At 37.0% G+C, this 12,988-nt stretch overlaps 1 long non-coding RNA gene across 1 annotated transcript; it reads left to right on the top strand.

The window, feature by feature from the left end:
• The first annotated feature begins 432 nt into the window (after positions 1-432).
• Positions 433-12,291, top strand: LOC144381492 (uncharacterized). Its single transcript, XR_013446742.1, has 3 exons — positions 433-813; positions 9,117-9,177; positions 11,199-12,291. It is a non-coding gene; the product is annotated as an uncharacterized LOC144381492 (long non-coding RNA).
• Positions 12,292-12,988: the final 697 nt, after the last annotated feature.

Here is a 12,988-nt window from a genome sequence, read left to right as displayed (position 1 = left end):
GGTAAAAGGTATCGACCTTGAGTTCTCAACCAGAAAAGACATTTTATTCATTAGGTGTTGCCACAATAATACAACTTGAAATATCCAAGAATTATCCCAACGTGTATTTATTTTTCTCATCAGTGTGTGGGCTTGTTGGAGTTTAGCTGATCTAAGCTGGGTTCAGCAGAACTGGGCTCCAGACTGCACGTCAGGTTTTGGTCTGCCTCAGGTGTCTAGCCTGAGGCTTGGGCTGCAGGGCCAGTAATTTTCCAGGGTACGCCGAGTCATGGTGATGATAGAGCATGAGGGGGAAAACCTAACCACACAAGCACAGTTCAAGCCTCTGCTTTGTCAAGTCTTGCTAATATCCTATAGGACAAAGCAAGTCACATGGCCTTGTAAAGGGCCTGTGGAATGATGCCGCCACTGGGCAAGGCTCTGAAACCATAACGTCATAATAGACTGATGAATTCTAACCAAGAATTCAGTCTGTCATGGCCATATAATTCATAGTATGAGAAGGGATAAAAGGAAGATAAGTAAACAAAAGTAACTTTTACTGGAAAAATACATTTTACAGAAGAATTGACTTTAGAGCTGACTCTTTAGGCTGACAGCACAGTATAACTATGAATAGGGTTACTATTAATAGGCACAAAGCAGAGCATTTGGGATGGGATCCATGGAAAGACATCTGGTGCTGTAGGCTGGACCACGTGACGTCGGTGGGAAAGGCTCCCGTCAGAGGTAGCCACATCCTGAATTTGATGAACATCCCATTCTTTGACAAGTTATTTGACCTTTATTTTGTAGACAACAGACTACCAACAGGTACAGTTTATTTAACTTTATTGTTAAATCAATGTTTTATGCAAATTGTCTTGTTGAGCTATGTAATGTACTTAATCGGTGTTTTGAATAAAGGCATGAATAAATGGCTAATCCGTTCTTCCCTCCCTCTTTGCCTCCTTCTCTCTCCTCCTTCTACCCTCCCTCCCTTCTTCCTTCCCTCTTGATCAGGCAGTTTCCCTAAAAAAGACTATGATGTTCCTTCAAGAGATAAGCGAATGCAGTAGAGTCATAAATTATTTATACAGAAATCGATGCAAATCATATACAAACATGCAAACAAATACTTGCTGAAGCAACAGAAGCAGAATTGGCTCAACTTGTCACATTGCTTCTGCCCGCGCCCCTGACAACTCATTTGTTTTTAAAACTCCTCCAGGCTGGGCTGGCATGAGCCCCCGCCCATGGCGCCATCCTGGGGCTCTGTTAGCTGCACGGGGCTTGTGAAAATGGAACAGCAAAGGCAGCTGGCTTCAGCTTAGTCCTCTACTGCCACCTGTGTGCTGGCCTCAGCCAACACACCGTGTAGGAAAGAGCAACAGGCTCCAGGGAGCCTGGGGCAGCTCTTGAATGTGGGAGAAGGAGAGGGAGAACCTAGGTGACCAAAGCCCTAGAGAGCAAGGTTCATTATCTCCTCACCCCGTGGAACGTTCCTCTCTGAGCAAATTCAGAAGCCTTTTGATAGGGTGTAAGGGAAGGAAAAACATTACAGAGCTTCTCTAAAGAAGGAAAGCATCTCCAGGTCCTGGAGTAATTCACACTGTGAGGAGGCTTTGAGATTATTCAGTTTGTTCTGTCAGAAGAAAAAGGGCATTTTTAGAAGTGAAAGTGCCGGCTTTTCACTGCCCAGTGATTCTAAATGTATTCCTGTGGCATGTGCAGAATGGACAAGGATTTCTGTTTAACAGTAAAGAAAGCTGAGTCACAGAGATGGTAAGTAATCTGGAAATACTACCTAGTCTGGATTTTATAACTACAGGATGAAATCAAAGTCCTTCAAGAAAGCTTTAGTTTCTAAATTATATTTATAACTGTTTTGAAAATATTGGCTTAATTTCACCTTGTAAAATAAGCATTTAAAATTATAGCAACTGTTGGTGAAATTGCTTTTACAGGAAAGGTCTATTTCCATGTCAGACAATACGCTTTGATTTTGAGGTCAGAGGAACATGTTGATTTTGTTAAATTAATAAGTCCATGATTGGGACAGAATACAAAATCTTTATGGAATACAGATCCCAAGGATTTAGGTGGGGCAGACCTTCCCAATCCAGGTGCAGAACAAGTGGTCATGTGCTTCTAAGGTTTCAAGGAACCCAGAAAAGACATGTGAATTACAAATAACTCGTCACCACAGGATGACCCATAATGGGATGTGTAAATGCAGAGCCATATACCCAGTCAATTTAAAGGGATTTAAAACATACCCTAATACCTGTTTTGAGAAAGTACTTTTGTTTGTTTTTGTTTGTTTCATTTTTTTTAGGGGTCGAGTAGCAGTACATTACTGGGTCAAAGGAAAAAAAAAAAAAACTGCTCAAAAAAGCCACAGATTGATGTCCCTGGAGGCCCAAAGGCTCCTATTGGAACATGACAGTTTGACATGACACAATGAGTCTGCCACATCCTGAAGGGCTACACAAATTTGTGTGTAGGCCACTGGGTGTACTGTGGCCTTATGCAATCATGTCCAAATTAATATGATAGAATTAAATTAAAGCAATACATGCATTTTGTTTGTTTGTTTTTTGAATGGTAGGCTTTCAGAATATGTGCTATGGCTCAGTCAGCCTCGGCTACCATCTAAACCCTATCAAATATCTGCCACATATCTTTAGGCTTCATGTAACCTCTGAGACTCGGTTTCCTCATTTCTAAAATAAGGGTAATACTAGTTTTAAAGTTTAGAGTTTTGCTCTGAGAATTAAATCTCCTCTTATGTCTTCCTGGTCTGAAATAATCAATAAATGTAAACTATTTAATATTATATGAAAATGTTTATATAAAAAAACAAAAGATACTGGGGGAATTCAACTATTATCCCCTCTCTAATGGAAGCTAGAAAAGCATCTATAAAAAAATCAATGAAAATAAGACTAAGATAAAGCGTATACTAGAAGACATTCCATGGAGTTAGCAAGGCGTCTGAATATTGTGGATAATGTTTTGGTGCCAGGTTACAAAGGATGGTTTGTCACTTTTGGTTGGATAATCTCTTAACCTTTCTGGAAATTGCTTTCTTTATTTGTAAAATGAGGTTTATATCCCTTTACTTCAAAACTTATGGAATTATTATATCATAAGTGGAACAAATTAAGTCACCTTGTAAACTAGAAAACAACTTTACAAATTGAAATACTTTTCAGAAGAAAGGAAGGCAACAGAGCTTTCTTAATATCTATTTGGAGAAGGTGGACTTTCAGATAAACCTTGAAGATAGGACAGCTTTCAAATGTCAATGGACAGAAAGAAAATGAACTGATGGATTCATAACCTGCACACCAGTAATCCTCAGTGTGTGTGGGTGTGTGGGGGATTTGTCCCTCAGGACTTTTGGCAATATTGAACATATATTTGGTTATGACAGCGGGTGGGGAGTGTTAATTGGCACCTCCTGGGGTGAGGCCAAGTATGCTAGTAAATATCCTACAATTCAGAGAACAGCCCCCCAAACAAGAAATTATCCAGCCCCAAATATTAATAATGCCGGGGTTGAAAAACTGTGGTACAGAAAGTTACTAGTTTAGCAGACCTAGAGGTTAAGTCAGAAAATTTTGGTGGATTATGAATGCTGGGATGAGGAATTAGTACTTTTGTATGCAGTGAGAAACAAAAGAAGTTTACTTGTTACTTGTCGGAAAGTAATGAATTTACTTGGTAATGAAAGACAGTCATTATGGATCTAATTGTGTGGATATTATTTAGCAAATTACTATTATGCAACTGTTTATTGCAGACTAAATATAGATTGGATACAAAGTAAATTTGAATTGATTCACTCTGTCTCTATCATGTTTTGTTACTCATAATGGGTTTCAAACAGACTTTTCCAGTGAGATTTCACTATCCATTGAAAGTAAGGCATGTGAGGAGTTCAAGTTATTTATCCCCTTTGGGTTAGGCAAAGTGGCACTGTGACATGTTTTATCCAATGAGATGGGAACAGAGTGAATCATGCCTGTTCAGATGGAAAGCTTTTGGATGCTGTTATATAGTTCTCCATGTTCTCTTTCTTCTCTTGCCATGTGACATAGATAGGTATGTTTTCCAGATGTTGCCAATACAAGATGGTAGAGCTTCCTGAATGATACAGAACATGCCTCCTTCTATCTTACCTGAACATTAAATATGTGTGGATATGGGGAACAGTCAGTCATCACTCTCTTTAGACTTCAGTCTTCACACATTAAAATGAGGAGTTTAAATAAATATTTTTTAAATCCCCTTAAGTTCCAGCATCCTAAAATGAATATGTACAATGAGAAGACATTATTTTTTCAAATTTTTTCCTAAACATCCAAATACTTAAATAATTTCGAGCACCAGTCTCAGATTGTATCTCAAGATTCCCTGGGATATTATTGCTCCATTATGTGAAGACACATATCTTTAATCATTAAGAAGGTGAGAAGATGGGAAAGATTTAATTGCTAAGAAAAACTCAGGTATTTAGGACTCATTTATACTATGGCTTGTGTTACCCAGATAACTAAAGAGCAGGTGTATAATTTTTTCACACATGAAGAAACTAAATTCTCTTATTATAGGTTGGAGGACTCAACAGGGGTGGCTCAGTCTGTAAGGATGAATCATAATGTGTACTCAGCTCCTATGCACTGGCCTGATGCTGAAAAGACTAATAATGTTCAAAGAATGGTCTGTGTTACTCTAATAAATATCTCACTTCAGATTTATTTTTATTCAGTATCTTTTTTTTAAAGATCTTATTTATTTATTTTTAGAGAGAGAGAGAGTATGAGCAGGGGGAGGAGCAGAGGGGGAAGGAGAAATAGAGGAAGGGAGAAAAATCCCAATCCACTCAGAGGGAAGCCCTAGGAGGAGCTGGATCTCAGGAGCCTGAGATCTTGACCTGAGTGGAAACCAAGAGAAGGGTACTCAACCCACTGAGTCACCCAGGCACCCCTATTCAGTATCTTTTATGTGTGTTTATCCTTCTGCCATTTCACTACAAACTCAAAGAATGAAAAAAAATGGGGGTGGGGGAGCCTATACTCCCACCACATCCTGTGTTTATCATTATTAATATTATTATTAAAATTTTTATTTTGAGATCATTTTAGACTCCTATGCAATTGTCAGAAATAAGATGGAGAGGTCGTATGTTCCTTTTAAGTTTGCCCACTGGCAATAGTTTATAAAATTATAGTATACTATGATAATTATTTATGTTGATACAATCATAACACAGAATTATTCTAAAATCAAAAGCATTCTTTGTAGGCCCTTTTATAGTCATGTTCACTTTCTCATGCCCACTCTCTTAACTCCTGACAACTACTAACCTGGTCTCCATTTCTACTATTTTATAATTTCAAAAAATGTTATATAAATGGAATCATACAGGATTTACATTTAGGGATTGCTTTTTTTCATTCAGCATAATTCCTGAGAGATTTATCCAAAATGTTGAGTCTATCAATAGTTATTTCTGTTTTATATCTGATTATTATCTATGGTACGGATGTATTAAAGTTTAACTGTTTACCCACTGAAGAACATCTGGGTTGTTTCAAGCATTTTGCTATTATGGATAAAGCTGCTATGAACATTAACGTATGGGTTTTTATATGAACATAAAAATCAAGTTTTTATTTTTCTAGGATAAATGCCCAAGAATATAATGGCTATTTCATATGTTAATTATATATTAGTTTTGTAAGAAACTTCCAAATTGTTTTCCTGAGACACTGTGCCATTTTACATTCCTATCAACAACATATGAATGATTCAGTTTCTACACATAACCATCAGAATTTAGTGTTGTCACTATTTTTTGTTTTAGTCGATGTGATGAGTACATAGTGATATCTCATGGTTATTGTAATCTGCATTTCCCTAATGACTGATAATATTGAACATCTTTTCACAGGCTTATTTACCATTGTTCTGACCTCTTCACTGAAATGTCTGTTCATATCTTTCAGCCATTTATCTAAGGGAATTTTTTTTTTAATACGGAGTTTTGTTTTTTTTTTTTTTTTTTTTTTGCATTTTGTGAAGGTTCTTTAAAAGTGCCTTTATTTGTCCCTTCATTCACAATAACAAACAACATAGCTACGTTTGAAACGTGTTTTGTTTTCCCTCCCTCATTTCAAACTGCACCCTCTGAGAACATTTCCTTTTTTTTTTTTTTTAAATTTTTTTATTGTTATGTTAATCCCCATACATTACATCATTAGTTTTAGATTTAGTGTTCCATGATTCATTGTTTGTGCATAACACCCAGTGCTCCATGCAGAACGTGCCCTCCTCAATACCCATCACCAGGCTAACCCATCCTCCCAACCCCCTCCCCTCTAGAACCCTCAGTTTGTTTTTCAGAGTCCATCGTCTCTCATGGTTCTTCTCCCCCTCCGATTTCCCCCCCTTCATTCTTCCCCTCCTGCTACATTCTTCTTCTTCTTTTTTTCTTTCTTAACATATATTGCATTATTTGTTTCAGAGGTACAGATCTGAGATTCAACAGTCTTGCACAATTCACAGCGCTTACCAGAACACATACCCTCCCCCGTGTCCATCACCCAGTCACCCCATCCCTCCCACCCCACCCCCCACTCCAGCAACCCTCAGTTTGTTTCCTGAGATTAAGAATTCCTCATATCAGTGAGGTCATATGATACATGTCTTTCTCTGTTTGACTTATTTCGCTCAGCATAATACCCTCCAGTTCCATCCACGTCGTTGCAAATGGCAAGATCTTATTCCTTTTGATGGCTGCATAATATTCCATTGTATATATATACCACTTCTTCTTTATCCATTCATCTGTTGATGGACATCTTGGCTCTTTCCACAGTTTGGCTATTGTGGACATTGCTGCTATAAACATCGGGGTGCACGTAGCCTTTCGGGTCCCTACTTTTGTATCTTTGGGGTAAATACCCAGTAGTGCAATTGCTGGATCATATGGTAGCTCTATTTTCAACTTTTTGAGGAACCTCCATACTGTTTTCCAGAGTGGCTGCACCAGCTTGCATTCCCACCAACAGTGTAGGAGGGTTCCCCTTTCTCCGCATCCCCGCCAACATCTGTCATTTCCTGACTTGTTAATTTTAGCCATTCTGACTGGTGTGAGGTGGTATCTCATTGAGGTTTTGATTTGGATTTCCCTGATGCCGAGCGATATTGAACACTTTTTCATGTGTCTGTTGGCCATTTGGATGTCTTCTTTGGAAAAATGTCTGTTCATGTCTTCTGCCCATTTCTTGATTGGATTCTTTGTTCTTTTGGTGTTGAGTTTGATGAGTTCTTTATAGATTTTGGATACTAGCCCTTTATCTGATATGTCATTTGCAAATATCTTCTCCCATTCTGTCAGTTGTCTTTTGGTTTTGTTGACTGTTTCCTTTGCTTTGCAAAAGCTTTTTATCTTGATGAAGTCCCAAGAGTTCATTTTTGCCCTTGCTTCCCTTGCCTTTGGCGATGTTTCTAGGAAGAAGTTGCTGCGGCTGAGGTCGAAGAGGTTGCTGCCTGTGTTCTCCTTTAGGATTTTGATGGACTCCTGTCTCACATTGAGGTCTTTCAACCATTTGGAGTCTATTTTTGTGTGTGGTGTAAGGAAATGGTCCAGTTTCATTCTTCTGCATGTGGCTGTCCAATTTTCCCAACACCATTTGTTGAAGAGACTGTCTTTTTTCCATTGGACATTCTTTCCTGCTTTGTCAAAGATTAGTTGACCATAGAGTTGAGGGTCCATTTCTGGGCTCTCTATTCTGTTCCATTGATCTATGTGTCTGTTTTTGTGCCAGTACCATACTGTCTTGATGATGACAGCTTTGTAGTAGAGCTGGAAGTCTGGAATTGTGATGCCGCCAGCTTTGCTTTTCTTTTTCAATATTCCTCTGGCTATGCGGGGTCTTTTCTGGTTCCATACAGATTTGAGGATTATTTGTTCCATTTCTTTGAAGAAAGTGGATGGTATTTTGATGGGGATTGCATTGAATGTGTAGATTGCTCTAGGTAGGATTGACATCTTCACAATATTTGTTCTTCCAATCCATGAGCATGGAATGTTTTTCCATTTCTTTGTGTCTTCCTCAATTTCTTTCATGAGTATTTTATAGTTTTCTGAGTACTTAATACGGAGTTTTGAGTTTTTTTAATTTATTCTAGAAATTAGTCCTTTGCTAGATATATGGTTTACAAATATTTTCTTCCCATCTGTAGCTTTTCTTTTCATCGTCCTAATAAAGTTTTTCACAGAGAAAATGTTTTAGTTTTGATGAAGTCCAATTAAATGGCTCATGCTTTTGCTGCCAAATCTAAGAAATATTTTTCTAGTCCTAGATTATGAAGATTTTCTTCCATGTATTTTTCTTTTTCTAAAAGTTTTATAGTTCCCATTTTATACTAAGTCAATGATCCAATTTGAGTTAATTTTTGCACAAGCTGAGATGTTTAGGTTGAGGCTCATTTGTTGGAAAGGTTATACTTCCTCCACTGAATTGCTTTTGTATCTTTGTCAAAACTGAGCTGTTGTGAAATTAGTGGTGATGATTGCAGACTTGGTGAATATCCTGAAAATAACTGAATTGTACACTTCAAAGGGTCAATTTCATGTTATAAGAATTATATTTCAATAAACCTGTTATGAAAAGTTCATATAAAAGTCCATTGAGAAAATTTGTGTGAGTCTATTTCTGGGTTCTCTATTCCATTCCCTTGATCTATGTGTCTTTACCTCTGCCAGGACCACACTGCCTTGATTACTGAAGCAGTATCATAAACCTTAATTTCATGTGGAGTGATTCTTGCCATTTTATTCTTCCATTTCAGGATTGTTTAGTTATTATATTTATTATGTATGAATTTTAAAATTATCTTGTCAATGTCCTCAAAGCACTGTGATGGAATTTTTGTTTTAATTTTGTTTTATTGTTAAGAACACCTAAGATGAGATTTACCCTTTTAAATAAAGTTTAAGTGTACAATCCATTACTGGAAACTATAAGCACAATGTTAGATAGCAGATCCTAAAGCTTAATCATCTTGCTTAATTGAAACTTCCTGTTGCTTTGTAATTCCCCATTTTTACCTCTCCCCAGACCCTTGCAACTACTATTCCACTCTTTACTACTATGAATTTGACTGTTTTAAATGCTTCATGTAAGTAGAATCATACAACATTTTTCTTTTCATGACTGGCTTATTTCACTTATCATAATGTGCTCAAGATTCATCCATGTTGTGACATACTGCATAAAGAATAATTATCTTCTTTTTACTGGCTGAATAGTATTCCATTGTATGCATATGCCACATGTTCTTTATCATTCATCTGTGAATGACATTTAAGTAGATTCCACATTTTAGCTATTGTGAATAGTACTGCAATGAATAAAGTGCTAAAATCCCTTCAAGTTAAACCACTTGCATATGTTCAATTAATCTACAACAAAGGGGACAAGAATATGCAATAGGGAAAAGAGAGTCTCTTCAATAAATGATGTTGGGAAAACTATTTCAGTTATCTGAGACTTTATGGACTCCCTATATATATATCTTGGTAGAACTTTTTTTCCATCTCATTTTTCAGGTAACAGAACTCTTACGAGTATCACAGAGTCTAAAAGTAGAGTATGTACAGAAATAAGGTGCTAGCAAAATTCAGAACGAAAAGAAATAATAATGATTTGCATACTTATGACAGATAATGCGTCTATTACTATATGAAGAATACAAGGGGCTGCAGAATTGCCTGTGAAATAAGAGTCATTTACAGATACTGTTGAGACATCAATCACATCACTTTTGTATAGCAAATATTACATAATATGGGAATTTAATGTCACCAAGGTTAGGGAAATAACACATTTCATTAAACTCAAAGTTCTTTTCCTCCATAACTAATATTGATCTTTATTTCAATGATTTTATTTTATTTGCTTCATTTTTCTGTGTATAATAAATATATATAAATATATATGTAACATATAAATACATATATAACCATATCCCCATTTACTAATACACAAGTACAGCAAATCCTTTGGTACCCCCACTCCAACCCTCCTTGTGGAAAAAAAGAAAAAAGAAAGGTGAGTAGATTGTTAGGTCAAAGGTATAAAAAGTGTGGGGAATAGTGTAGTGTTTCTATTTTTTTAAATTACATTCATAGGAAATAACCATGCTTCTTCCATAATTTTTTAGAAAATTTGAAAAGAGCTTTTTTTTTTTTTTAAACTGTAAATAATAGTCAGGTATAAAATGTCAATGTGGATGGAACTGGAGGGTATTGTGGTGAGTGAAATAAGTCAGTCAGAGAAAGACATGTATCATATGACCTCACTGATATGAGGAATTCTTAATCTCAGGAAACAAACTGAGGGTTGCTGGAGTGGTGGGGGGTGGGAGGGATGGGGTGGCTAGGTGATAGATATTGGGGAGGGTATGTGCTATGGTGAGTGCTGTGAAATGTGTAAGACTGTTGAATCACAGACCTATACCACTGAAACAAATAATACATTATATGTTAAAAAGAAGAAGAAGAAGATAGCAGGAAGGGAAAAAGGAAGGGGGGGGCATCGGAGGGGGAGGTGAACCATGAGAGTCTATGGACTCTGAGAAACAAACTGAGGGTTCTAGAGGGGAGGGGGGTGGAGGGTTGGGTTAGCCTGGTGATGGGTATTAAGGAGGGCACGTATTGTATGGAGCACTGGGTGTTACGCACAAACAATGAATCATGGAACACTACATCAAAAACTAATGTTGTAATGTATGGCGATTAACATGATAAAAATAAAATGTCAATGTAACCAAAGTAAAATTCTATATTTGTCATTTGTTTTTAAGGTTGATGTGTGGTATATTCTTAAGACCAACACATCAATGAAAATAAATATATATTAGCAGAGAGAGGAAGAAAAGAAATAATTCTCAATCCCAGATACTAAAAATATCTCAATAATATGTTTAGAATATAATTAGTGAAAGTGAAACATTTATTAAAAAAATTGAAAATTGCCCCAAGGTTAATTGGATGGAACCTGGGTTGGGTTAATCAAAGTGAAGGAAGAAACAATTAATTATTGGCTATTTTGCATAAGGTGCCCCTCACTGTCTTTTGTATATGTGAAAATGTGGTAAGTGGTGTAGAGTTTGAAATCTATGCTTTTCTTTTCCAACAGATTCCTTCTGGCAAAACTATTTCTTGCATTGCTTACATTATGGCTTTCACAAAAACTTTTTTGACCACTAATTAAGGGAAATTGCCAGATTAAGTTGTAGTAGAAGAGAATACCTTGGCTTCACACAGAATCTTTTTTTTTTTTCCCCCAGTCTGATTTTTGAGTTATTTCCCTGATTGGTTTTTATATAACCTGTTAGGTCCTGATTTCATTGGCAATTTGGTAAAATATGTTTTGTTTAATAATCCAATCAAGAAATGGGCAGAAGACATGAACAGACATTTTTCCAAAGAAGACATTCAAATGGCCAACAGACACATGAAAAAGTGCTGAACATCACTCGGCATCAGGGAAATACAAATCAAAACCTCAATGAGATACCACCTCACACCAGTCAGAATGGCTAAAATTAACAAGTCAGGAAACGACAGATGTTGGTGAGGATGCAGAGAAAGGGGAACCCTCCTACACTGTTGGTGGGAATGCAAGGTGGTGCAACCACTCTGGAAAACGGTATGGAGTTTCCTCAAAAAGTTGAAAATAGAGCTACCCTACGACCCAGCAATTGCACTACTGGGTATTTACCCCAAAGATACAAATGTAGTGATCTGAAGGGGCACATGCACCCCAATGTTTATAGCAGCAATATCCACAATAGCCAAACTATGGAAAGAGCCAAGATGCCCATCAACAGATGAATGGATAAAGAAGATGTGATATATGTATACAATGGACTTTTATGCAGCCATCAAAAAAATGAAATCTTGCCATTTGCAATAATGTGGATGGAACTAGAGGGTATTATGCTAAGAGAAATGTCAGTCAGAGAAAGACAAGTATCGTATGATCTCACTGATATGGAGACAGAAGATCATAGGGGAAGGGAGAAAAAAAATGAAACAAGATGAAACTAGAGAGGGAGACAAACCATAAGAGACTCTTAATCTCAGGAAATAAACTGAAGGTTGCTGGAGTGGTGGGGGTGGGAAGCATGGGGTGGCTGGATGATAGACATTGGGGAGGGTATGTGTTGTGGTGAGCGTTGTGAATTGTGTAAGACTGATGAATCACGGACCTGTACCTCTGAAACAAATAATACATTATATGTTAAAAGAAGAAGAAGAAGAAGAAGAAGAAGAAGAAGAAGAAGAAGAAAGAAGAAGAAGGAGAAGGAGAAGGAGGAGAAGGAGAAGGAGAAGAAGAAGAAGAAGAAGAAGAAGAAGAAGAAGAAGAAGAAGAAGAAGAAGAAGAAGAAGATAGTAGGAAGGGAAAAATGAAGGGGGGACAATCAGAGGGGGAAAAGAACCATGAGAGACTATGGACTCTGGGAAACAAACTGAGGGTTTTAGAGGGGAGGGGGTAGGGGGATGGGTTAGCATGGTGATGGTTATTAAGGAGGGCATGTATTGCATGGAGCACTGGGTGTTATACGCAAACAATGAATCATGGAACACTACATCAAAAACTAATAATGTAATGTATAGTGACTAACATAACATAATAAAATAAAAAAAATGTTTTGCTTAACACAACCTGAGTTTATATGTCAAGTTATCTGCATGTAATATTTATCCATTCACTGAACCATTCATCCATCCTTTAACTTTCTCACCACTCACTCACCCACTCAGAGAAAATGCTTTGAAATCAAATATATGGTTGAAGCATTAAAGATGAATCAGAATGTTCTCTGAGCTCAATTGATTTACAGTTCAGAAGTGAGATGCACACATTTACTAATGAATACAATGAAGTGTCAAGGATCCCACGTTAGAAAATCACATCAGGTA

Source organism: Halichoerus grypus, chromosome 4 (genome assembly GCF_964656455.1).
Source record: "Halichoerus grypus chromosome 4, mHalGry1.hap1.1, whole genome shotgun sequence".
NCBI lineage: Eukaryota > Metazoa > Chordata > Mammalia > Carnivora > Phocidae > Halichoerus > Halichoerus grypus.
This window is presented reverse-complemented; position numbering and strand designations above follow the sequence as displayed.